This window comes from Ictidomys tridecemlineatus, chromosome 4 (assembly GCF_052094955.1).
Source record: "Ictidomys tridecemlineatus isolate mIctTri1 chromosome 4, mIctTri1.hap1, whole genome shotgun sequence".
Taxonomy (NCBI): domain Eukaryota; kingdom Metazoa; phylum Chordata; class Mammalia; order Rodentia; family Sciuridae; genus Ictidomys; species Ictidomys tridecemlineatus.
The window spans coordinates 46,864,048-46,887,749 of NC_135480.1; the positions used below are offsets into that span (position 1 = coordinate 46,864,048).

The following is a 23,702-nucleotide window of genomic DNA, read 5'->3' on the forward strand; positions in this document are numbered from 1 at the left end:
GGATGTGGGAATTGCCAGAATCAGCAAGAGAAGCTTATTGTGTAGGGGGAAGAATAAGAGAGTGAGAAAACTAAGATTTAAGACCAAAATTTTGAATGGCTATGTTCACTCTGCTCTCATTCTGTGAAAGGCAGGGTCTGAGGCTAGGCATTTGTCTTTCCATTTATTCAGTTACATTTTTTCAGTTGTTGCTGGCTCATCTTTCTAGGTGGGGCTGCTGCTGGTTCATCTTTCCTCCTCTGAGTTGTTCTTTTTGGTCGTGGTAACAGAATGTTAACCCACACAGCACCCAACTATTATTCACTGAGTGAATTGACAATTTATTATTCACTTTAATTTTGGTTCTTTTGTGTGTGGTATAAATAAAACAAGCCCTCTCCACATTCTGGAATGAAGCCCCTATTACCCTCTTAAGAGTGGAGTGCTTAATGGTAGCCGAGTCACCAAATCCTAATGGATATTTTACACTCTATCACCAATGTCTAAAGCTGGCATCAGGATCAGACCCCAGGTATCAAGTGGGAATCGGGAGAATGTCCGTAACTGGGGAGGGGGCTGGCAAGAACAAGTCGGAAAGCCCAGCTTCCTTAAAGTGGTGACTGGAGAAGTCACCAACTTGAAACTAAATAGTCTGGTCCTGTACCAGGCAGCACTCAGCAAGAAGTCCCACCTGAGTTCTTTTTTTTTATTATTGGTTGTTCAAAACATTACAAAGCTCTTGACATATCATATTTCATACTTTAGATTCAAGTGGGTTATGAACTCCCATTTTTACCCTGTATACAGATTGCAGAATCACATCGATTCTCTGCAGATGCCTCAACTAACAGGGAGTGCAGCACAGAAGCCTGGTAGTTAACACCAAGCACCTCCCAGACCAGACCAACAAAGGAGATTCAGGAAAATCTGTGGAATCTTGAACCCAGTCCTGGGGCAATGACTCACAGATGAGGCCAGCAAACAGGGGGAATCAAAACTAAGCCCCATTGGACTGGGTTCCAAAGGTGCTTAAGAACTTCCTGCCTTGCTCTGGAACTGGGGCAGAGCCAGGCCCACAGGTGGGAGCAGCATCAGCTCCATCTGTGTGACCCTCTGACCTCTTTTCCTGTCTGCCAGGGAACTGACCACTTATCTGTCAACTGCTATTTGTCAGGAGATTGAATTCAGCTGATATTTCAGCTGGGCATGCTTGTCCTCCTACCCAGTTACAGAGCTAAAAGAGACCACCTCTGCCCTGGAAGACGTAAAGGCTTGTGCTGAGCTGGCCTCCTAAATAACCAAATTGCAGTGCAAAGGGATAAGGGTCTTATAATGGATTTGAATAAGGGACTCAAGTGGCACACAGAGGAGTCTGTCATAGAGAGGGCACCTGTTATGATTCAGACCTAAAATGTCACCAAAAAAAAATCTCATGTGTTATCTGTGCAGCCAAAGTTCTGAGGTGAGATGATTGAATCATATGAGCTGTTATCTCCTCAGTGGATTAATCCATTTGATGGAGTAATAAGTAGATTTACCCAGAAGTGGTGAAAACAATAGGCAGGTGGGGCATGGCTGGGGGAAGTAGGCCACTGGGGGTGTGGCCTTGGGGACTATGCCTATTTCTGTTCCCTCCTCACCCCTTCTCTTTCCTGGCTCCAGAGAGCTGAGAGGCCTCCCTCTGCCATGCCCTTCCATCATGATTTTCTGCCCAACATCAGGCCCACAGCAGTAGAATCAGGTGACCACAGACTGAGACCTCTGAAACCATGCACCAGAATAAATCTTTCCTTCTCCGAGTTGTTCTTTTTGATTGTGGAACAAAATGCAAAATGTTAACCAACACAGCACCCAACTACTATTCAAGGAGTGAATTAACAATTTATTATTCACTTTAGTTTTGGTTCTTGTGTGTGTGTGTGTGTGTGTGTGTGTGTGTGTGTGTGTGTGTGTGGTATAAATAAAGAGGGGTCTGTAAAGGCATCAAAGGGAAACTAAAATTTGATAATTTGATTCTGCTCTTGAATGATGAGTAGGTAAGGAAATGAATTTCAAACAGAAGAAACTTTACAAGGAACATCATGGAAACTTGAATGAACACAGTGGGCTGGGAACAGATTAATTGTTTGGTACAACTAGAAGATGAGGCTAGAGAGGGTAGATCACGTCATACTGAGCAAAGGATCAGGAACACAGGGTCAGTCAGCTTTTGCTGAGTAATAAACAACCATAGGACCTAAACACAATGAAAAATAAACATTGCTTTCTATCACATGCATCTGCTGGTGGCAAGGACATCTCTGTAATGAGTGAAGAGCAGACATGACCCACCTGAGGTGGGATCAAGTTCAGATCTGGACTACACAGACCTGTCGTGGTATAGGGGCCCATGCTGTAGTACAGTAGTTATCTGGGGTGTGTGCTTCTCAAGGAGAAGGTGGGTAGCTCTCAGGGAAGCAAGTAGAACCATACAGTGCTCCCCAATCCCTGGGCTCAGGACTGAAACACTGCCACTTCTACCAAAACAGGTCATGTGTCTATGATAGAGGGAGTGAGTGAATAGCTGTTTAACAACTCTCTCACCTGAAATAATACTGTGCAATTTGTTTTGATTCTTAAAAAAAAAAAAAAAGCGAGTTGTTGCTGGTTCATCTTTCTTGGTGGGGCAGTTTCATTTTAACTGGCATGTCAGGAATACCTGCCACATGCAAGAGGACACTTTATTCATACCTGGATGTGGCTAATATGCCTACTTTGTTTATATATTGAAGGTTTTGAAGGGTAGGGATCGTGATTCATTTATCTGTGTAGCCTTAGCACTGAGCACAGAGTAAATGCTTGAAACACTCATGAACGGGGAATTGACCTCATGATGTCCTCAATGTATGATTAAAATTGAAGGGAAAATGGACATTTCTCTGTTTCCCTGGACCATTCCAGGTTAAGAGTGGTGTCATAAATGACGAACAGTCACAACATGTTTGGAGTGAGAACAAAAATGCTAAGCAGGGGAAAAAATAGTAGAAAGCAGATGGTTTAACCCATAGCTGCCATAGTCAAGGGACCACTTGATAATGAGAGTCAAGAAGGACTTGGAATAATGGAACTTCTTTTCTTCTTCCAGGTAACCATCAATTTGAATGTGTGTGTGTGTGTGTGTGTATGTGTGTGTGTATACACACATATATATATATATATATATATTCTGAAATATGTATGTGTATATATATACACACACATTTATATATATATGTCTAATTATCATAGCTAACAAATATTGAGTGTCTATTATGTGTCTGATGCATCTTAATATGTTTTATATATTGTTTCATGTAATTGAATCCTCCCTTGGATCACAGTTATTAATGGCGCACAGCACTGAGAACAATAGCCTATTTCCATTCTACTAAAGTTGCATCTTTTCATGCTAGTTCAGTGGCAAACAAGGACAGAAAAGGCTGAAGCAATGTAAATACAATTGAGTGGTAAGCACAGCTGAAGAAGTCAGTAAAATTGTGCAATCTCGGATGAAAGACTAAGCATATACTGTGAATAGATTCAGGTCTCAACAAAATCATGATCAGGGCAATGGACAACAAAGAATAAGAATAAAGATGAAAGGGACCAGAATACTGACCCTCTTAGCCACTTTTAGTTCTGAATTCCACACAGGTTCTCCTGCCGGGGAGGGGGTGGGACTTAGGTCCTAGGAGTCCTGCTCCGTTAATTGTTACTTTGGATTTCCAGATCTCTCCAGGGAAGGGGTATCCTTGTTCATTTCTGCTGCCCCAGAGCACAGCACAGTGCGTGGGTAGAGTATAAACCCGGTGTACTTCAAAGATCTGAACTTGGGCCTGTCACAGGGTGGAAAGAGACTTGAGAAAATTCGCAGCCTCTCAACCAAGTGTCTGCTTCTTCCTGCTCCTCTCTGGTAGACTGCTCAGGAGTGGAAACACCATCATCCCAGGGAAGCTTAGGGTAAGTACCTGCCCTTTGGTTCTGTCTTCAATATCAGAATGTAACCTCTTCTCCAATCCTGTACCTGCCCCTCATATCTGGCCCAATGTCCTGATCTCCAGGAGACAATCAGATGGCAAGAGGCCACTGAGTTAAGGCTAGAGTGTGTGGTCTGCACATGGCAGCACAACAGGGGACGAGACCTGAAAGGTGGGCAGAGTCTGCACCACATCTTGGGTGAATTGTGCTATTTCTGACTTTCAGTCACCTCATGTCTGTAACTGGACCAGAGTCCCTGCACTCCCTAATTCATGGGGTCTGTTTTAGGATTACAGAGAAAGATGTCTGCAAGATGGAGGAATGTTTCGCTGAATAAATGTTACACGTAGGTTAGTTAGTTCCCTCTGAGAGAAATCTAGACTTGTAAAGGGAGCAGGAAGGCCTCTGAATGGCCTGATAGTCCAGAGATTCTCAAGCTGTTTCCAGGGATTGCTGTGGAACCTGGGAGTTTGGTGCCCTTGGGAGGGGGTGAAAAAGGCTGGAACCCTGACTTGAACTTCCATCAGAGCAAAGGCTGTGCTTTGCTTGTGAGTGCTGGAATTCTGGGTATTGATTGAGACCCTCACCCCACAAAATGAGGTGCATATACTCATGGTAAAGTTTGAAAATCACTGAACTAGTCCAACCCTCCCATTTTGTAGATGAGGAAAATTGAGAGGGGTGAGAAAGGCCAGGAAATGACTCCTGGGGCTCTAATGAGTCAATCAGTGGGCTTTGACAAGGCTGGGTTTCATATTATTGAAGACACATTCTCATGCTCATTTTCTTCTTCAGATCAATCAAGGTGTCCCCCTCCTTCCTTTTAGAGGAGTCAGGCTCCTGCCAACAAGAAAGACAAAGGATCAAAGTAGAAAAACAAATGCTAATGCTCCCAACTCTGCTGCCCACCTACTGGGCCCAAGAGGTTCAAAGCTTCCAGACCAGGAAAGAAAAGCCCAGCCCCCTCCCAGCACCTGGGCTCCTGCTGCTTCTCTAACCCCATCCCCCCATCCTCCAGGTTCTTCTGCCACCTAGCTTTCCAGAGCCATTTTGGTCTCCTAACAGGCTTGGGCCATTGGTCCCCAAAGGCTGTGACCCCTAAATAGTCCCCTTACCACGGGGACTGTGTGTGTGCTAGGGGTTGTGGGGTTAACTGCAGTGGACTAACTCTTCCATCTGTTCAGAATATGTTTAGGAGGTGTAAGCAGAGAAAGGGATTGGAAAGTACACACACTTCAAACTGCTGAAGAATTTTGCGAAGTGTTCTGTGTGCTTTTAGGCAAACCACTCCAGTTTTCTGGGTCTCAGCTTTCCACTTTTAGAAATGAGCAGCTGGAGGAGTTATTTCTAAGGTCCTTATCGGCTGACAAATGTAGCTCCTCCTTGTTCTTTTCTATTCTCTGAAGGCATTCTTTGAAGAGAGTTTTCCCTTGAGGAGAGCGCTTCAGAGGGGAAAATATGTCAGGTATGTGTTCCCCGTGGCTACTTAGGACAGTTTGGAGCACAAGAAATTGTAAAAGATGGACAGACAGGGCAGAGTCACGCAGAGTCTGCAATGGGGATTGGGGACTGCATTTGAAGAGTGAAAAGGACCACTATGCAGGGAGCCCCTCAGGGAAGCCACGGAGGCACAGTGAAGGCTTGATCTGCTGCCCTGTGCCCAGCCACTGGCCACTCAGATGCCATTGCTCTCCAGTGATATTTGAGTAGGGCTGCATCCTAAGATTAAGTAGCAATGAGTGCAAACTGGAAATTAGTGAGAGGCCACCATCTGTGACTTTTGCTTTTGTAATTCCTGCTTTGAACGTTTCTCTTTTCAGGCTAATAAAAAATGCAAGTGAGTAAGTCACGTTTATGAAATCATTTATAAAAATCTCTTTCAGGCAGGGTTGAGGTACAGTGGGTTCCCACACCAACTGGTGGGACCTCAGTGGTCAGTCCTGTGCAACTCTAAATTGTTCTGTATTTTAAATATCGCCTGAACCCCTGGGACTTTTTGCTTGGGGTGTTGGAGCAGAGCAGTGGAAACACAAAAATCCTCAGGAAAACTTCTTTTCACCAAAATTCAAAGAAGACATACTAGGCGTCATATCTTAGACATGGCTACAGTCCCAAAGCCTCATGTCTGCTAGCGTGGTACTGTTAGAAAAGAGCCAGGGTTCCCCAGTATTAACCAATTCTGTAAAGCATTCAGTGAGAAAAAAAAAAAAAAACTGGCTAGAGAACTAACCCAGACCAGATCTAGATTTCCTTAGGCTGGACAACTGCCCCTGCCTATTTTCTTCTGCAGGAGCTTGCCTGGGCTCTATTCTACCAAATTGCATGCAATTCACTAAAGAGAATTCTGCCCTGGTCAAGGGCCCAGAATTCCCTTCTTCACTTCTCTTCTGGGAGAAGGGTTACTTCTTCTTTGAAGTTTTTGTGTTCAGGTCCTTAGACTTGACTTGACTTTAAATAAGCAAACAAACAAACAAAAACTTCTTTTGCTATTTGTCCACCAGTTATTGCAGTCTCCATAACGCTTTACAGTATTTATCTATTTAAAATGCTGTCTTCCCCAGCCAGACCTGATTTTTGCCAAAAATGGACCTAGTCCAAGTCATCTTTGCTCTCCTGGTGCCTAAGAGTGCCTGGTACATAACAGAACTTTATAAATCCTGTTAAAGGAGAAGTTGAAAGACTCAATAAATAAAAATGAATAAATAAACAAATCCATTCCTAGCCTTCAGCTCCCTGAAGGCATCCCTTAGTTGCCTACCTGGCTCCTCATGGTATTTGTGTTTCAGACCCCTGCTGTAAGTGATAATTCATTAGAATTGGGATCAGCTGGAGTGTCATAAAACCCGGAAATAGCTGTGGCTTAATCAGGATAGAAGTTTCTCCCTCAGTGACTGTTTGGAAGGAAGAGCCAGGTTTAGGGTGGTGTGTTTCTCTCTTGCTGTGCATGACCTCTGCTGCCAAGATCACTTTATAGCCCAAGATGATTACTCCAGCTACGGTCATCAAATCTGTATTTTATCTGCAAGAAAGAAGACAAGATGACAAAGAGAACATTACTTCCCGTTAAAAATGCTGCTTAAAATCTCATACTCGATTTGAAGGTAAATGCTATCTATCAATCAGAACTGTGTAGTAGCCACACCTTGCTGCAAAGCGGTTAGGAAATACAGTGTTTATTCTCAGTGGTCCCCAAAATGTGGGAGTTGTATGACTGTAGGAATATGGTGAGGGAATGTTGACTGGATCAAACCTGTAATTAAGAAAGACCAGATGGTGTCTGGAAAGAAGGAATTCAAGAAAGAAGAGAGTGGAGGCAAGGAGACCCATAGGAGGCCGGTTCACAATTCCAGACAGATGAGAAGCACATGAAATAGGACAGTAGCAGAGGGGACAGGAAGGAGGACACAGGTTAGTAACTCAGTGGGATGAGGGAGGAAAAGAGTCTAGAATGAGCCCCCTTTCCTGACTGGGGCCCTTGGGAATAAGATTGTATTTGACTGGTTTGGGAAATCCAGGAAGGCTTCAGTGTCAGAGGTGGAGGTGAATACTGAGAACACTTATTTTTATTTGTGACCCTTGATGAGCTGGGCATGCCCCAAAGGAAACCATAAGGTTTCCCAGAGCAGTTTGTGGGAATGGGCCGTTGGTCCAGTTAGAAGGAGCCAAGTGGAGTAAGAAGTGCATTTGGGGGTGTGGGGTCAGATCCCTATTCCCTGCCTTGTACCTTGGCCACTGACTTATCAGTGGAGTCCTGGTTGTCTTAAGGGTCAACAACCAATTCTTCAAAGAATTTCAAGCAGAAGTCATTTCAAATTCCCCCTAATTAAAAGGGGTAGATCAGTGTGTGCCTGGAGTCCTGCTGCTACTGGAGAAGGGGAAGGCGGGGTGTGGGGGTTTACAAATCCCTTAAGGCAGTATCCTGACTCTATGGGGAGGTGCTGGGGAGTCTAAGGAGGGGCAGCCACGTGCCAGCTGGCTGTGCCAAGTGAAGGAGCCACATGCCTGGGGTTCTGCCATGTGTTTGTTTATTTGGTTTGGCTGATGTAAAACATACACACACAGACGTACAGCCTCAGGGCCTGTGTGCAGAGCCCTCATTCAATCCTCAACTAAAATCAGAAACAGTGTAGAAAGAAAGAAGAAAGTCCAAGTAGCAGGATATGATCAGGTAGCCAATTTGTGTGTGTGTGTTTTTTTTCTTCATTCATTTATTTATTCATTCATTCATTTAGCAAATGAATGTCAGGCATTCTGTAAGGCACTAGGCCTAGAAAGTGAATTCAACACAGGCCCCTAGAGGCCCAAAGACAGGGCAGGGGATAGAAGCCTGGAAAGAGGTCATTTCATTACAAAGTGAGCATATAGGATACAAATCTCTGGTCTGGTCTTTTCCGGGGCTTCCAGCATCTCTACCCAGACTTTCAACAGTCTGAAAATTGCACCCTCCAAACCCCAATGTATGCTCCAAATTCAGGGGAGTTCACAGTCACGCTTGCATTTTCTACCTCTGTACACCCTATCTCCCTGCTATTCTTTGCCACTTCCCACTCAGCTTTGAGGGTCCAATGGAACCCTCTGTTGGGGACCATCCTCTGGGTCCTCCTTGCCTTTCCTTCAGCCTTTATTGCTGGTGCTGCTCACCTGCTACTTTCATAGTTCACCTGCACATTTCCCCAGTGACCTGTGAGCAACCTGAGCAGAGAAGGATCTTGTCCACATCTCTATCCTGGCAGTTAATCAATACCTGGCACAGAAACCCTCTTAATAAATGCCTGACTAAATGAACGGACATAATTTAGCAGCGCCATGGATAGACTTGATGTGCTGCAATTAAGATGCTCTGGGACTCTGAACCCAAACTCCACGGTGATACAAATCCTGAGCTCTGTCGCCTCCAACCAGCCCCTTCTCTTCAAGCCTCTTTGCTTGTTTTTTTGGCATGAGCCGTTAATGTTCTGTAAGTATGCCTTATGCGTAAGCTTCATTGTGAGTGTGTTGATCTTTCCTTCCTTAATGTACATGAAACACTTATTATTGTTATTATTATCATCACAAGAAGAAGACAAGACACTGATCTAATGGGTAAGGGCATAATCTAGTAGGCAGGAGATAGCTGAGTTCAGATTCTTGAGAGAGGCCTCCCATGGTTGTCCTGAATTGCCTGTCACTCTATTCATCCAAGCTCTCCTGACTGCTCTTACTCTGGCGTCTCCCCTGAGCACTGACTTGGTGAGCCCGCATTGCAGAGAGGTAGAGGAATGGGCTGTGGATTCCGGCTGCATGGTTCAGCTCCCGCTGTGGTTGGACACCTCTGTCCTTCTCAAATCTCTTAGCTGGCTCCTTCTTTCTCTCTCTCTCTTGGTGGGAGCCATTCTGGACTTTGTTGAGATGCCACACCACAGACATGGGATCTGTTTTCCTGAGGACTTCTCCTCAGATGGAGGCAACAAAGAATATTGCTCTAGGCCCCATACTTTAGAGGGTTCCACTCTGGCCCACCCATGCCACTCCCCTTAAATTGAGGAATTCGAGGGGATCAGAGAATGTGTCAACCTACTGTCCCTATTCTCCCCTTGCAGACCATGCAGTGGAAATGTGGACACCACAATTCCCAGCCTCTGTAACCTTGAGTCTGCTTCAAGTGACTGCAGTGACATACTTCCTGAAGGCAGAGCCTGATCAGCATGCAGTCCCCAGGCCTATTGTGTGACTAAGGGTGATTATGAAGATTGTGACCAGAGCTTGGTTCCCCCGTGTACGCACACAAGACTACTCATGATTTAGGGCTAATTTGTGGGAGAGGCCAGAGGCTGGAGAACAGAGATGGGCTGTATCCTAGCCACCCTACCTGATGTGACATAGCATGATGTCCTAGGGCTCTAAATTCTAATGTGGCCTTTCAAGTCAAAACAAAAGTGTGTTTGACAAGATAGAAGAGTAGAAACATTCTATTTCTCAGTTTGTTTTCCTTATGTGTAACTTCTAAATATTTAGCTTGATGGTATGTGGGTCTCTGTATTAGTCAGCTTGCTTAGCTTTGGGCTGCTGTAGCAAAATACCTTAGACTGAGTAATATATAAACAACAGAAGTGTGTTGCTCACAGTTGTGGAAGCTGGGGAGTTGATTTGGTTTCTGGTGAGGGCTCTTGTCAACCTGCAGATGGTCACTTTCTTGCTGTGTATATCATTTCTTATATGAACACTAATCTCCTTCCTTATGAACTCATGGTCTCCCATGAACCCCACCTCCAAATACCATCAGGGATATGACTCTCAATTCCTATCCAAATACCATTAGGGCTTCCAGTCTGTCCATAGCAGCTTCTCTTTGTACCCTAGGTTGCTCTAGGGTATACTAATGTTAAGGGTAAGTCTGAGGCAATGAACTCTGAGAGTGTGGAAGGGTAATTAGTGCACATTGGAGGGCTCCATGGTCAATGAGAAAAGGGAATCAGAGGGAAACAAACACAAAAATAACTCTTTCCCCCTCTCCTTTGTGGACTGCACCTAGAAGTGGTTTCTCCTTGCAAATGATCCAGCAGAATTCCACGTGCTGAAGCTCAGCTCTTAATCAAGCTGCCACGGCTCAGGGAGGTTCGAAGAGGTGGTGGCCAACTGGTGTTCAGGGCATGGGGCCTCTCCTCTCCTTGCTCCCATTTTAGTTCATCCTTAGCACCTGCTGAGCTTCTCCTTAAGGCCCTGGTTTTGCTCCTCTTAAATGTCATTACTTTAATGCTGGCCTTGGGCTAATGCTCTCTAGGGGACTCAGAATGACACTCAATTCCTATCAATTACTAGCTATGGCTTTAAGGCAGATTACTTGTCCTCCCTGTGCCTCGGTTTTCTCCTCTGAAAAATAAGGATAAATTATAATATCTCCCATGTAAAGTTTACGTGAAGACTAAATGTAGCCAGGCACGGCGGCACATGCCTCAGTCCCAGTGGCTTGGGAGGCTGAGGCAGGAGGATTGCAAGGTTAAAGCCAGCCTCAGTCAGGATTGAGGCACTAAGCAACTCAGGGAGACGCTGTCTCTAAATAAAATGTAAAATAGGGCTGGGGATGTGTTGAGGGCCACAGCCAAGTCGGGATGACGCATGGCATTTTTGCCAGAAGTAGTGGTTGAGAGGTGATGCCAGCGAGCCATTAAGATGATGACTTTTGAGTTCTTGCAGAGTTCCCGTTGAGCTCTCGCGGGGATTCCTGAAGCGTTTGCATTGGCTGGGGAAGTGCCTGAGGAGGGATTTTCTGGTTGGTGGTTCCTGGAGGAGCGTTCGGGAGAGTTCCCTGGCATTCGGGAGAGTTCCCGGGGAGCATGTGTGGAGTGTGCTGGTGGAGTTCAGAAATAAAGTTTGTTCCTGCTTCAGTGGCTCGTGATTTGTGCCCAGCCAGACTGCGGCAGGGATGTGCATCAGTGGTTGAGTGCCCCTGAGTTCAATCCCTGGTACTAAATGTGTTAATATATGTCAGTTTACTGCCCCCAAATTGTTAGATTTTATTACTGCTCTTTCTTCAAATGCACTGCATTAGTCTCCTTGGGCTGCCATAACAAACTATCACAGACTGAGTGGCTCAAACAACAGAAATTTATTTTCTCATAATTATGGAGACCAGAAGTCCAAGTTCAAGTTGTCAATAGGTTTGGTGTCTTCTGAGGTTTCCCCTTGCCTGCAGATGGTTGTCGTCTTCTTCTTTTTCTTTTTTAAGAGAGAGAGAGAGAGAGAGTTTTTAAAATATTTATTTTTCAGTTTTCGGTAGTCACAACATCTTTATTTTATTTTATGTGGTGTTAAGGATCGAACCCAGCGCCCCATGCAAGCCAGGCAAGCGCCTTACCGCTTGAGCCACATCCCCAGCCCCAGATGGCTGTCTTCTTGCTTGTGCCCTCACATGGTCATTTTTCTGTGTGTGCTCATCCTTGGTGTCTTGGGACACCTATCAGAGTGGATTAGAGCCCACCTTGATAACCTTGTTTTAACTTAATCACCCCCGAAAAGGTCCTGTCTCCCAATATAGTCACATTCTGAATTATTCTATGTCAGGGCTTCAACAGAAGAATTTTGGAAAAACACAATTTGGCCCATAACAGACCCTCTCAAGATCTACCTCTATGTTGGGTGATCAACTTGCTCAGGTTTGCCTGGCATTTTCTTGGCTTCAGAACAGAGAGTCCTGCACCCCAGGAAATCCCCTAGTCATGGGCAAGCTGGAAAGATTGCTCACCCTAATTCTTCCAGAAGCCTGCCTGAGCCACAATATGTAAGGACAAGAAGGAGTAAATGAACCCAGCAAAGAAGGTCCTCAACTTGGAATAGTTGAACTTAAGGAGTTTTTGACCTTATGATAGCATGGAAGAAAAACACATTCAGTAGACATTGTACTCCACATTTTGCCCTTCGATCTTTTCCCTGGTTAGCAAAAACATGATACTGTGTTGCAATGCTGGGTAGGGGGAGCAAGCAACAGCTCCCGGTCAGCCCTGTGACCATGAGGGAAACAGTTGACACTTTAGTGTACTGTGTTGCTAAGCTGTGATGCTTGGTGCAAGGTGTTTAAAATGTATTTCGACTTATGATATTTTTAACTTAAAGTAAGTTTATTTGGACAAAACTCCATGGTAAGTCAAGGACATCTGTATATATTTAGAATTCCATAATTCCTTGTGAACTTTGACATCTATTAACTGTCTGTGTCCTCATTTCAGCCTGGTGAGATAGGTGGTGTAGAAAATAATATTCCATTACAAAAAGTGGGAAACAAGTGCAGAAAGATTCATCTTTGCTTGGTGACCCACCCTGTTCATCTTTCTCCTGGTTCTTTCGTTACTAGGTGTTTCCTAGACCAGTATGAGGCAACCATAGTGTAAGCTTCAATCCATGCCGTACAAAGGCCCAGGCAAAAGGTAAGCAACCAGGATGTATCCATCAAGGAGCCCTATATTTCTCTATATTGATGTGAATTAAAGAAATTAAACAGCGATCATGCCTGCTCTACCTGGGTGGGGGCGATGGGTGGGCCACAGGCTGGGCCTGAGCACATGCCTCTGGCTGGAAAACAGGCAGGGCAGGAGGGAAGCAGAGAGAGATGCAGGATGTGTTTGATGATCTGCTCTGAAAGGCAAGGAGGGAAGTCATTGATTACTGAGCTTTGTTTGATCTGCTCAAGGATCAAAGGGACAAACACTATGTGCAAAGATGAAAGTTGACCTGAAAACCCTGTGTCCCCACCTGCTGGGATGCCAGGCTGCCCTGCGCCCATGGGTCAGGGTGGAGGACTCTCAGAGGAACCAGGGGCAAGACTGTAAGCCCATCACTTCTTTAACCTGACCTCTGAACCCTCTCCTGACAACTGTCTTTAAGAAGAGGTTTCTCTCATCCCTTGGGCCCTCTCTGTTTGGGGAACTCAAGGTTATAAGGAGACCTGGGGGCCAAGCATTGCCTCTGGCCTTTAAAGAACGTGGATAAATCATCAGATAATACGGGCTAAATGCTATGATTAGGCTGAGCTTGAAGGTGTGAAGGTACCACTGTAAAACCCCTAAACTTAACCTGTGGGAGGGTACAAAGGAGGTACCCAATTTTTGCCTAAAAGATAAATTATAGAAGGTGAAGTTTTTTGTTTCCTTTTTGGAGGAGGGAGAGGAGAATCACATGCACAAAGCCAAGGAGGTGATAGACACCATGATACAGTATGATTGGGTCAATATGAACTGAATTATAATCTGAGCCAGGGCCTGTATAGTCTTATTGTCTCCTAATGACATCCAGTGAGCTAGCCCTGGGGATTATTCCACTTCATAATGGAATGAGAAGCTTGAGGCTCACAATGTTTGAGCAACTTGCCTGAAGTCACATAGTTGGCATATGGTGGAGTCAGAATGTGAACTCAGATTTGCTTACTTGAAAACCTGGATTTTCACAAATAAAGATGTGGTCACATCCATATTTTAGAAAGTTACCTCTAGTCCTTGGGGTTAACTGGAGAGACTGGAAGTAGATGCAGAGAGATCGGTCAGCATGCTTTTGCAACAGGTTTAGGTGACTGGCATAATCTCCCAACTCAAAGGATTGCTGTTCAAAAAGTAAATTTATTTTCCATAAACTTGAGAAGTCTGTTGTTAACAGAAATGTAATCTTGGTTCATGAGGGTTTCTTCCTCTTTTCCTTCTCCCTATATTATCATCTGAAATCTACATGGAGAAGAGCTACATAGTAGATTATAGGGTGGGGATCGGATGAGAACAGGGGGAAGGTGGCAGTGACTGTCATCAAGTCATACTTCCATATCAGGTTCCTAGCCTCTGTCATCTTGTGGCCTTTTTTTATTTCCAAACAGTTCTAGACTCTACTTTTTGTAGATTATTTAGCCTCATTTTACAGCAAATTCAATGGATCTGAGTTATATTCTGGGCCTACCTGTCCCAAGTCACTATACTGAATCTTCCTGTTCTTTCCCTGGTAGATATCAGGAGAATTCTGGGACATTGCCATTGTCCCAGGCTGAAGACAGGAAGTTTAGCACAAGAAACCTTGTTCCCAGACACCAGAACTAGAGGGAAAACTCTCATCCCTTCCCATGCCCAGGTTCACCCTAGGCAAGTAGGATACAGACTCCTCTCAAAGACACACTTTAGTAACTTCCTCTCTGACTCTCCGCCAACTCTCCCAGCTCTGTTAAATTTTATATTTTTAGTAAGTATTCTTTCTAATCTATTGTTTAGGCTAGGACTTTGACTGTTAAACCAATGATTAGCTTGCTTGTTTCTCTTTGTGTTCTGCTATCGATTTCTTTCCACTTGGATCCTGGCACTAGAGGTATAGTAACAACTTAGTCAAAGCCCATGCACTTGTGCTGGGTAGACATGGATAACAAATTAGTATATAATATGTTTGTTTTAGTCAGTTTTTGCATCATTTTGACCAAAATACCAGACAAGAAAACTTAGAGGTGGGAAAAGTTTATTTAGGGCTCACAATTTCAGAGATCTCAGTCTATGGGAGATCAAGTCCATTGCTCTGGGCCCAAGTTGAGGCAGGACATAATGGCCAAAGGGCATGGTGAAGGTGCACTCTTCTGTTCGTGGTTGGCCAGGAAACAGAGTAAGAGGGAGAAAAGGGCCATAGATGCACTTTTCCATGGCACAACCCCAGTGACCTACCTCCTCCAGCCAAGTCCCACTTGCCTACAGTTAACACTCAGGCAGTTCATTCAAACAAGGATGGACTGATTAAGTTTCAGCTATCACAGTCCAATCATTTCACCTCCCAATATCCCTGAATTACCAATACAGGAGCTTTGGGGGACACATCATGTCCAAACCATAACATGTTCCCTGGTGATAAGTGCTATGAAGAAATGTCAGCAAGAAAAGGGGGCAGAGGTAGGTGACACTGTGGCATATTAGACAATGGCTCTCAGTTAAAGGAACACTTGGGAGAGAACCAAATGAAGTGAAGGAGTAAGTCCCAGGCTTACAGGAAGGGGGAACATCAAGTACAAAGACCCTGAGGCAGGAACAGGCTTGGTGATTTTAAGGAGCAGCAGGGAAAGTCCTGGGGCAGAAAATAAATGAATGAGGGAGGAGGAAGCAAGAGATAAAGGCACAAAGGGAGGAAACCAGAAAGCCTTGGAGGATGGAGGTTTAGTGGGCATAATAAGGATTTTGAATTTTTTTTTAATAAGATAGAAAGCCACTGCAAGATTTTGAGCAAAGAAATATCATGGCCAAGTTATTTCTCACAGGATTACCCTATTTTCTATGTGAGATCTTGAATGAAGTATGGTGGCCATTTTGGAGACAATTGCAGAAGACCCAGGATAGAGGTAACAGTGGCTCTTAGAGCAGTATCCATGAAGATGGTAAGAGATGAGGAAATTAGGGATAAGCTTTTAATACATTTTCTGATGTTTGGATATGCAGAAAAAGACAGGAAAACATGGGAAAGTAGGCACATTAAGGAAAGATGCTGCTGTAGGTCATGTTTGTGGGGGGACTGTTTCTGCCCCTACAGGATTTGAGGGTTGGAGGTTATTTGAGGAGCACTCTCAGGAATAATACCTGTGAGGGAGTGAAGGTAGCTGGGGAGAAGTTCTACTGTGATGCAGTCATGACAGAGGCCTCAGCTGACCTATAGGAATCTTGGGAGCTGAAGCAATCCTATATTATTATCCAATTTGACAAAAGGGCCAGACTTTTTGTAGCCCCCTCATTAGCCCATCATCGGAGGCATAGGATGAGGCAGGTGGCCTCCTTCTGTGAGGGCAAGTCCTAGAGAGAGGTTCCTCTGTGATTCATCAATTGCCAATACTTCTAGAAGCCCAGGTCCTGAGGAGGCACTGGGGGGCCCATAACACTGTCCCCTACAAGTGTCTACTCTAGTTTTCTCAGGGAAGGGTCAGGAGGACGTTCAGACCAGGTGACACCTGGACTGGTTTTAAAGGCTCCTTTGCTACTTTCCTTAGTCATGTGATTTTTGGTCATGAATGAGACGGTGCTTGAACAAGCCTCAAACTCTACAACCAAAACTGTTCTAATTATGTTCATTGGTTAAATCTTAAACTAAATGGAATTCTGAAATTAATTGCCTTTTAAACTAAAGTGTTTTCATTTTCCCAAATTATAATAAATTCTCAATTTTCAGTTAGGCTTTATATTTTCAAAATCTATTGATTCTGAGAAAATGCCTATTTTCTGAGGCAAAGTTGATATTCTAGTTGGTTCAAATTTCTGGCAATTGAATATTCCTCAATGAACAGAAATCCAATGTGCTGATATTTTTCAGGATTTCTTATTGGCAGGAAGTTCTTTCCATGAGCTAACATCCTCTTTGGAACAATTTTAGACATTTATTCTAGATTTTTCTACAGAGGAGATAAGGAATGAGTGACAACAGGGTCTGTGTAACAGGTGATTCCTGCGTGCAAACCCTATTTTGAGGATGATTCTCACCCTTCAGAGAGGGAAATATTGGACTTAGGGCCTAGAAGCTGGCTGAATATATTTTAAAGAGTATATGCTCAGTGAATGAGCAGATATGTATGCATGTGTGGTTATTATGTATTTGCATCTTTATGGTGTTTTGTTTTGTTTTGTTTTGATACTGAAGATTGAACCCAGGGCACTCTACTACTGAGCTACATCCCCAGATCCTACCCCCTGGCTTTTAAAAATTTTAAATTTTGATTCAGGTTCTCACTAAGTTGCCCAGGGGGGCCTGGAACCAGATATCCTCCTACCTCAGCCTCCTGAGTCACTGGGATTTTAGGTGGACACCACTGTACCCAGCTTCTAGGCATGTTTTAACAGAACTTTCCTCATTACTATGGGGAGAGTAGACTGGAGTCTGGATGTGTAGGGATGTATAAATGTGCACACATAGATATGTAGGTAAGTGTGATGAGTTTGAGGGAGAATGAGTATATGAACAATTTTGTTTCTGTTTGTGTGAGAATCTACATGTTTATAATGCATGTACGTCTGGGACAGTGATTCAGGTGTGTAAATAATTTAGGTTTATGAGTATGTTTGTGCACATGCACATGAGAGCAAATGTATAGACGTGTCAACAGTATTTCCCAGCTACATGAGGTAATCAGATCTCATGGTTCAGTGGCAAAAATATCAATGCCAAGGTCAGGTTTCTTGCCTGCAGCAACTTCAGTGATCCTTCTCCAAACATTTTCCTTAGGGGCTCCTCTAGTTCTTCCCTCTCTTCCCACCAGGGGTCAAGGCCCAGAGGGGCTTCAGGCAGCTTCTTGGCCTTTGGAGCTGCTACTCTGATGTCCGCCCCAGGAGCCTTGACTGTGGCAGTCTTGTCATGTTGGACTCTCTGCTGTCACTGCCAAAGTGACAATTGATGATCAGAACTGGGGCTGCCCAGAAACCCAACTTCTGCACAGGGCCCTTTGATCTACCCAGCCTTGGAGTAGAGCAGAGCCCAGCACAGATGCCTTTGATGGGGCCTGGCCAATGAAGGGCCTGCGGGCTGCCCTTACCCAGTCCCTGCAGCCTTTGATGCCCACCCTGCCCTGCAAGGGTCAGCTACAGAAGCAGGCAAGTTGGGGAAGGAGCCAGGCATACTGCACTCTGTGTCTCAGTTTCAGTGTCAAAGCACCATCTGGGTGCTTGGCCTGGCAAAGATTAGGTCTCAAGAATGCAGAAATTCATTCTCAGAAGCATTGCTCTTGTGACTACTTGCATATCAATGCGTCTAGTATTTATGGAGCACTTTTAGGGTCAGCAAAGCAAAGCCATAACATGCACAGCCTGTCAAGTCAGAATGTTTGTATTAAATTTGGCCACTTATTAGTTTTTCCAACTTGGGTGAGTTAAGTAACTTGCATGAGCCCTTCTGTGTCTCCATGTTCTCATCTGTTATGAAGTTGTTATAGGGACCAAATTAGATGTTGCATATAAAGCTCCTGACACTTATTGAGCCCTCACAAATCTTATCATGACAGGGAGGCTGAATAGTTCAGTGCTGAAATCCCAGGTTAAAGTCCCAGGTTGAAGTCCTATTACCTGGGTTTAGATTCCAGCTCCATGTCCTGGCCCCAATGTTTTTTTTGTTTTTGTTTTATCTCATAGGGTTGTTATGAGGATTAAAGGAGTGAATGCATATATAATGCTTAGAATAGTGTATGGCATGGAATAAGTGCTTCATAGAAGTTAGTTTTTTATGATAATGACACAGTATAAACACCAGTCTGGATATGGTGCTATGAGTCTTTTTGTCTACCTCAAGAATAAGTCTTCAACATTTTTATTCATTTATTAATTTTTTCTGAGAGGTCACTTCTATTTCTATGATTTTATTGCTACTCTAACTCCCCAATTCTAAATTCAATCATGTCACTTCCCTGGCTTAAATTTCTTTAGTGGATAACACTGTGCAAAGAATATTCCACTCCACTTAACATGGCTTTCAAGATTCTCCACCTTTTGATCTCTGTTTATCTCATCAGTGTCATAATTCATAATCCCTCTCCTCTCTACCTCCCTGTCCCCTAGACACAGAATTACTTGCAGGTCTCAGGTTCTTCTGTACCCTTATATGCTTATCACTGCTGTCCCTTCTATATGGAATGTCCCTGCATTGTATGCCTGTGAACATCTTCTATTTCTTCAAGATTCATATCTCGGATCCTTCCTATTTAAAGCATTTTTTGACCATTCCCCACACAGTAGATTCAGCCACTACTTCTTTCATGCTCCCCACTAAACCTGGTATGTGTCTTGGCCCCTCTGACATGGCAGGACACTTGCTGGTCCATTCTCCTATAGAATGTGAGCTCCTTGAGCAGGACTTGGCATTACCTGTGGATTCCCAGTACTGAGCACTAGACCCAATATGTGGCTGCCACATGGTTAACACAGAGGAGTTAAGGAATGAGTGGCAATGCCTTCTGAGAAAATTAATTTCTATTAATCTCTCCCACTTCTCAATTTCATCAGCCTCCTGGACATCTTCCCCTGGGAGTCCCATGGCTCCTCAAACTCAGCTAATCCATCATACCTTCCCACTTCAAGTTGTTCCTGCTTAATTCAATGAATGCCACCATCTATCCACCTAATCTTCCAATATGGAAACTGGAGACATATCTGAAGCCCTTGCTCATAGTCACTATATGCACATCCCAAGCCATCATAAGGACTTTTTGATTTGACTGAAATATTTTTGTTGTTGTTGTTGTTGTTACTCTCTTCATCTCTGTTTGCATCCTCCCTTCACTGGGATGATGTGTATGTTAATATTACCCCATTCCTCCAGGTCTTGAAAAGTTTCCCAACATTTCCAGGATAGTATCCAAACTTCTTGGCAACACTTGCAGGGTATTCTGGTGTCTGACCCTGGCATCATTCTCCATTCTCACTTTCCCTCATTGCACCCAGTGCTCTTACCATAGCTGCCAACTCATCTTCCCAAATATGCCAGCCTATGCCCACCACTGGCTCACTGGACCATCCTTCCCTGGACTGTTTGGTACGCTCTCTCCACTTCCCTCCTCCCTAGATTATGCCTCCTCTCCTTTGAAACTCCAGCCAATGCCACTTTGTGACACCTTTCCAGAACTTTCTGGGCAACCTTACACCACCTCCTGCTAGTGTTGTTCCCTCTTGGTGGTCTTACAACACTTAACAATCAGCTGGCTATGCTGGATTTATTTCTTCATTTTTTAAAAAAAAAATTGTGTTTATCTCCCTGACTAGACTATCAGCCCTTTGAAGACAAATATGTGAACTTAATAAATAATTCTGTCTGAACTCAGGTTCTTCATCTATAAAATGGACACAGCAATAACTATCTTCTTAAGAGATCATTGTAGGGGTGAAATGACAATGCAGGAGGAGGGACTAGGCTCACAAAAGGCATTCTGTAAATAAGAGTATCACTGTGGTTCTTGCTGGCCGGGGTGATGCTCGACAAGAGAAGCTTCCATAGTCCACAGAGCACAGGATTGCCCCAGCTGGGTTTGCAGCAACTTAATGGTGCTTTCAAGTTGACTCAATGAAATGGAATCATCAATTCCCTCAACTCATTGCAACTGAGTGACTTTACATTGTTATCATTTCCTCTTTGTAGCTCAACTTCCTTGTTTGAAATATGGAGATAATGATACTACATTTATCTCACAAGATTGTTTTAAGAATAAAATAAGAAGGTGCCTGTGGGTATTGGTGTTATTATTAATGAGTAACTATCATGGAGTAGCTGAATCTATGCTTGGATGATGCTCCATAAGTAAATTAATATCTTCATGGGGCTACTTAAAGATACAGGCATTTGAAGAGATGGAAACTTAGAGATTCAAACCCAGTGATAGCAATGATTGAAAATGGCTGTGAGTGATGGAATCCTAGCCCAAGATGGAGATCTCCTGCCCTGCTCATAGGCTTGAACACAGGTAAGTGGGGTATGTGGCCCATTGAGTAGTTCAAAACTATGGAAGGTTAGAGAACTTTTATGATAATGCCCAATGGTGCTAGTCTCCTCCCCTGGTCCTGTAATGAAGGATCAGGCCTTTCTTCTACTTTTCCATGAAAGATAGAGAACTCTGGTATTAGGAATGTTCTCCAACTCTGGTATCAGGAATGTTCTTGCTGATTGCTAGGCTTGCTTCACTCAGCCAGCATCGTGGTCAAATGCTGGCATGGAGCCATACTGCATCAGTCACTTTAATAGCTCTGCTACTTGGTGGCTATGACCTGGAGGGCAAGTAGCTTGGCCTACTTCAAATCTCTGATTTCTTGCTTGTAAGAAATAAGAGATAGCATTTGTACCAATCTTGTAAGATTTCTGTGAAGATTACATTAAAAGCTGCATGTGCAGATCAGTATTTGGTGTCTTCAATAAATGTTTGCTCTTTTGATTATTTTGCCTGTAGGGTACCCTGTTTACTCTTTCATGAAGCCAATGAAAAACCAACTGGGTCATATGTCAAGATAGCTCTCCCCATCATATTAAGTGGCTATAGTGTGTCCTAAATGCTTTGTCAATGCCAGCACTATCACTAGACCATATCTCACAGAAAAAAATATGCCCTGATTTCTCTTTTCCAATGATCTTAACCAATCTGGTCTTTTCTTATTCCTGGGTCTTTGCTCATTCTATTCCTCCAACCCTGCAGAACCTCTGTTCTGTCTTTCAAATGCCACCTCTTCTATGAAGCCCCTCTTGATTTTCTAGTGACAGGGAACCAATGTCTCTACCTACATCACTTTTGGATGTGTAGCTCAACTCTACTTTCTACTCTGGCCACTTCGCACTTTCTGAACTTCAAGCTTGCTGAGAGAAAGTTTTTATCTTACCTCATTGCTATCTCTTTGGTGCAGGTCCTAGAACATAGTAGGTTTTACTATGTGGCAATTTTCTCCTTCGTTATGCACTCAACAAGCAGAATTTGTACCTCCCCACCAAATTTCTTTGCTTTGAGAAAGATGAATCTATAGGGGATAAAACAATCACCTATCTGATGATGTCATTTTGAAGTTTAGTCTCTCTCTGAGCAGAACCTGAAAATAGGACTTAGTTTCCAGAGTTATGGGAGATAAACCCAGTAAGCAGATCAGAGAGGAGAAGTCCACATAAGGATATATTATTGCTGGGTGTGGTGGTGCACACCTGTTATCCCTGTGGCTCAGGAGGCTAAGGCAGGAGGATCATGAGTTCAGAGCCAGCTTCAGCAAAAGAGAGATGCTAAGCAACTCAGTGAGATCCTATCTCTAAATAAAATACAAAATAGAACTGGGGATTCGGCTCAGTGGTTGAGTGCTCCTGAGGTCAATCCCCATAACCAAATAATAATAATAATAATACATTATTGAGGTTGCTTTCCAGGCCTCATTAGCTATATTCCACCACAGGCTCTCAAACAGCATCTAGAACACATACCAGTTCACTTGAAGTATAGGAGGCTGGAACATTTGTGTCCTGGCTCCCACACCTCCTCATTTGGGATTTGCCCTCTGGAGGTTATTAGCTCTTCTGTACTTCTAGGCTCTGTATAAGTGAGTGCAAAGACCAAGGAGCTTGTATGGACCCTGGGTCACAGAGTAAAAAGATATGCAGGACATGGTTGAGGTGGGACATAGCTAGCTTGAGGTGAATTTGAGATTGCATGGAAGTGAGTCAGGGGCAAAGGACAGGTATTCAGCGTAGATAATGAATGTAACTACCGAATTGGACAGAGGCAGAAATTGAATGACAGTGCACTAGCAATAGAGCTTTGACCAATCCCAGCAGGGTCTCTAAGGCTGGGATGATCCTTCAGAGATATTCCAAGTAGGGACAGGGAGCCTCCCTCTGATCCACTCATATCAACCAGACACTGGATATGGCTTGCCCTGGCAGAGTACATAAACTAGGTTTTCCCTTCCACAGTTGGCGAGTCCAGGGGATGGTCTCAGCAGAAGCCACCAGCATATACTCTCCACAGCTGAAGAAATGGGGCTGTAGTTATCAATCAGGGGCCTACATGGTTCCTGCAGCATCCACAACAAAGCCTAAGACATCTGAAGTCCCCTGTCAGCATAGCTCAGGTTAACTTGTGTCTTTCATCACTTCACTGTTGACTGAGTCTTCAAAGTGATTTCTTGATTCAAATTCTTTAAAACGCTTAATACAGGAGGCCTGGTTGAATGAGCTCTGATCACCACAGTGTTTTGAAATAACCTTTATCATCTCTTTCTTCTTTCATCCATTTTAGATTTCCATCATCCTTGGTAAACAGTTTAACCACTCAGGGTTATTTGCCCATTTTGGAGATTAAGTTTTTCATTTCTAAGGAGTCTGAAACTCTAGTAGCCTTGCTCTTGTTGGGCCTTGAACACTGCAACCATCTGTTCACCATTGCTATTGGGTATGGAAGAACGGAAAGACAGTGCTCTGTGAATCTTCTGAATTCTAGTCACATTCACCCCACTCCCATTTTATAGTAGTGACCTAGGTCTCTTCAATATAATAACTCATTTCTTTACCTGTGGCTCCACTTGCATGGAGAGTCCAATGTGACACTGTGACAGTTATAACTTTAGGCTTTAGGCATGGTGAAGTACTTCTCATGTTCTTTCCATGAGACCATTAATCCAACAGAATTGTGTTAGTGAAAACCATAAATTCTACAGCAGAGTCACCTGTTGTTCTTGGGCTCATACTTTGTAACTATTGGGACTGTAGTAGGCTCCATGATGACCTTCAAAAATATCAAGTTCCTGTCTCTGGAACCGGTA

At 43.9% G+C, this 23,702-nt stretch overlaps 1 long non-coding RNA gene across 1 annotated transcript in view; it reads left to right on the forward strand.

Annotated features, from left to right (window-relative positions):
* Positions 1 to 23,702, forward strand: part of LOC120889623 (uncharacterized) — a 52,985-nt gene that overhangs the window by 17,725 nt on the left and 11,558 nt on the right. Inside the window, exons 3-4 of the long non-coding RNA XR_013437210.1 lie at positions 3,727 to 3,957; positions 12,803 to 12,875. This is a non-coding gene — a long non-coding RNA (uncharacterized LOC120889623). The remainder of the gene's footprint in view (positions 1 to 3,726; positions 3,958 to 12,802; positions 12,876 to 23,702) is intronic.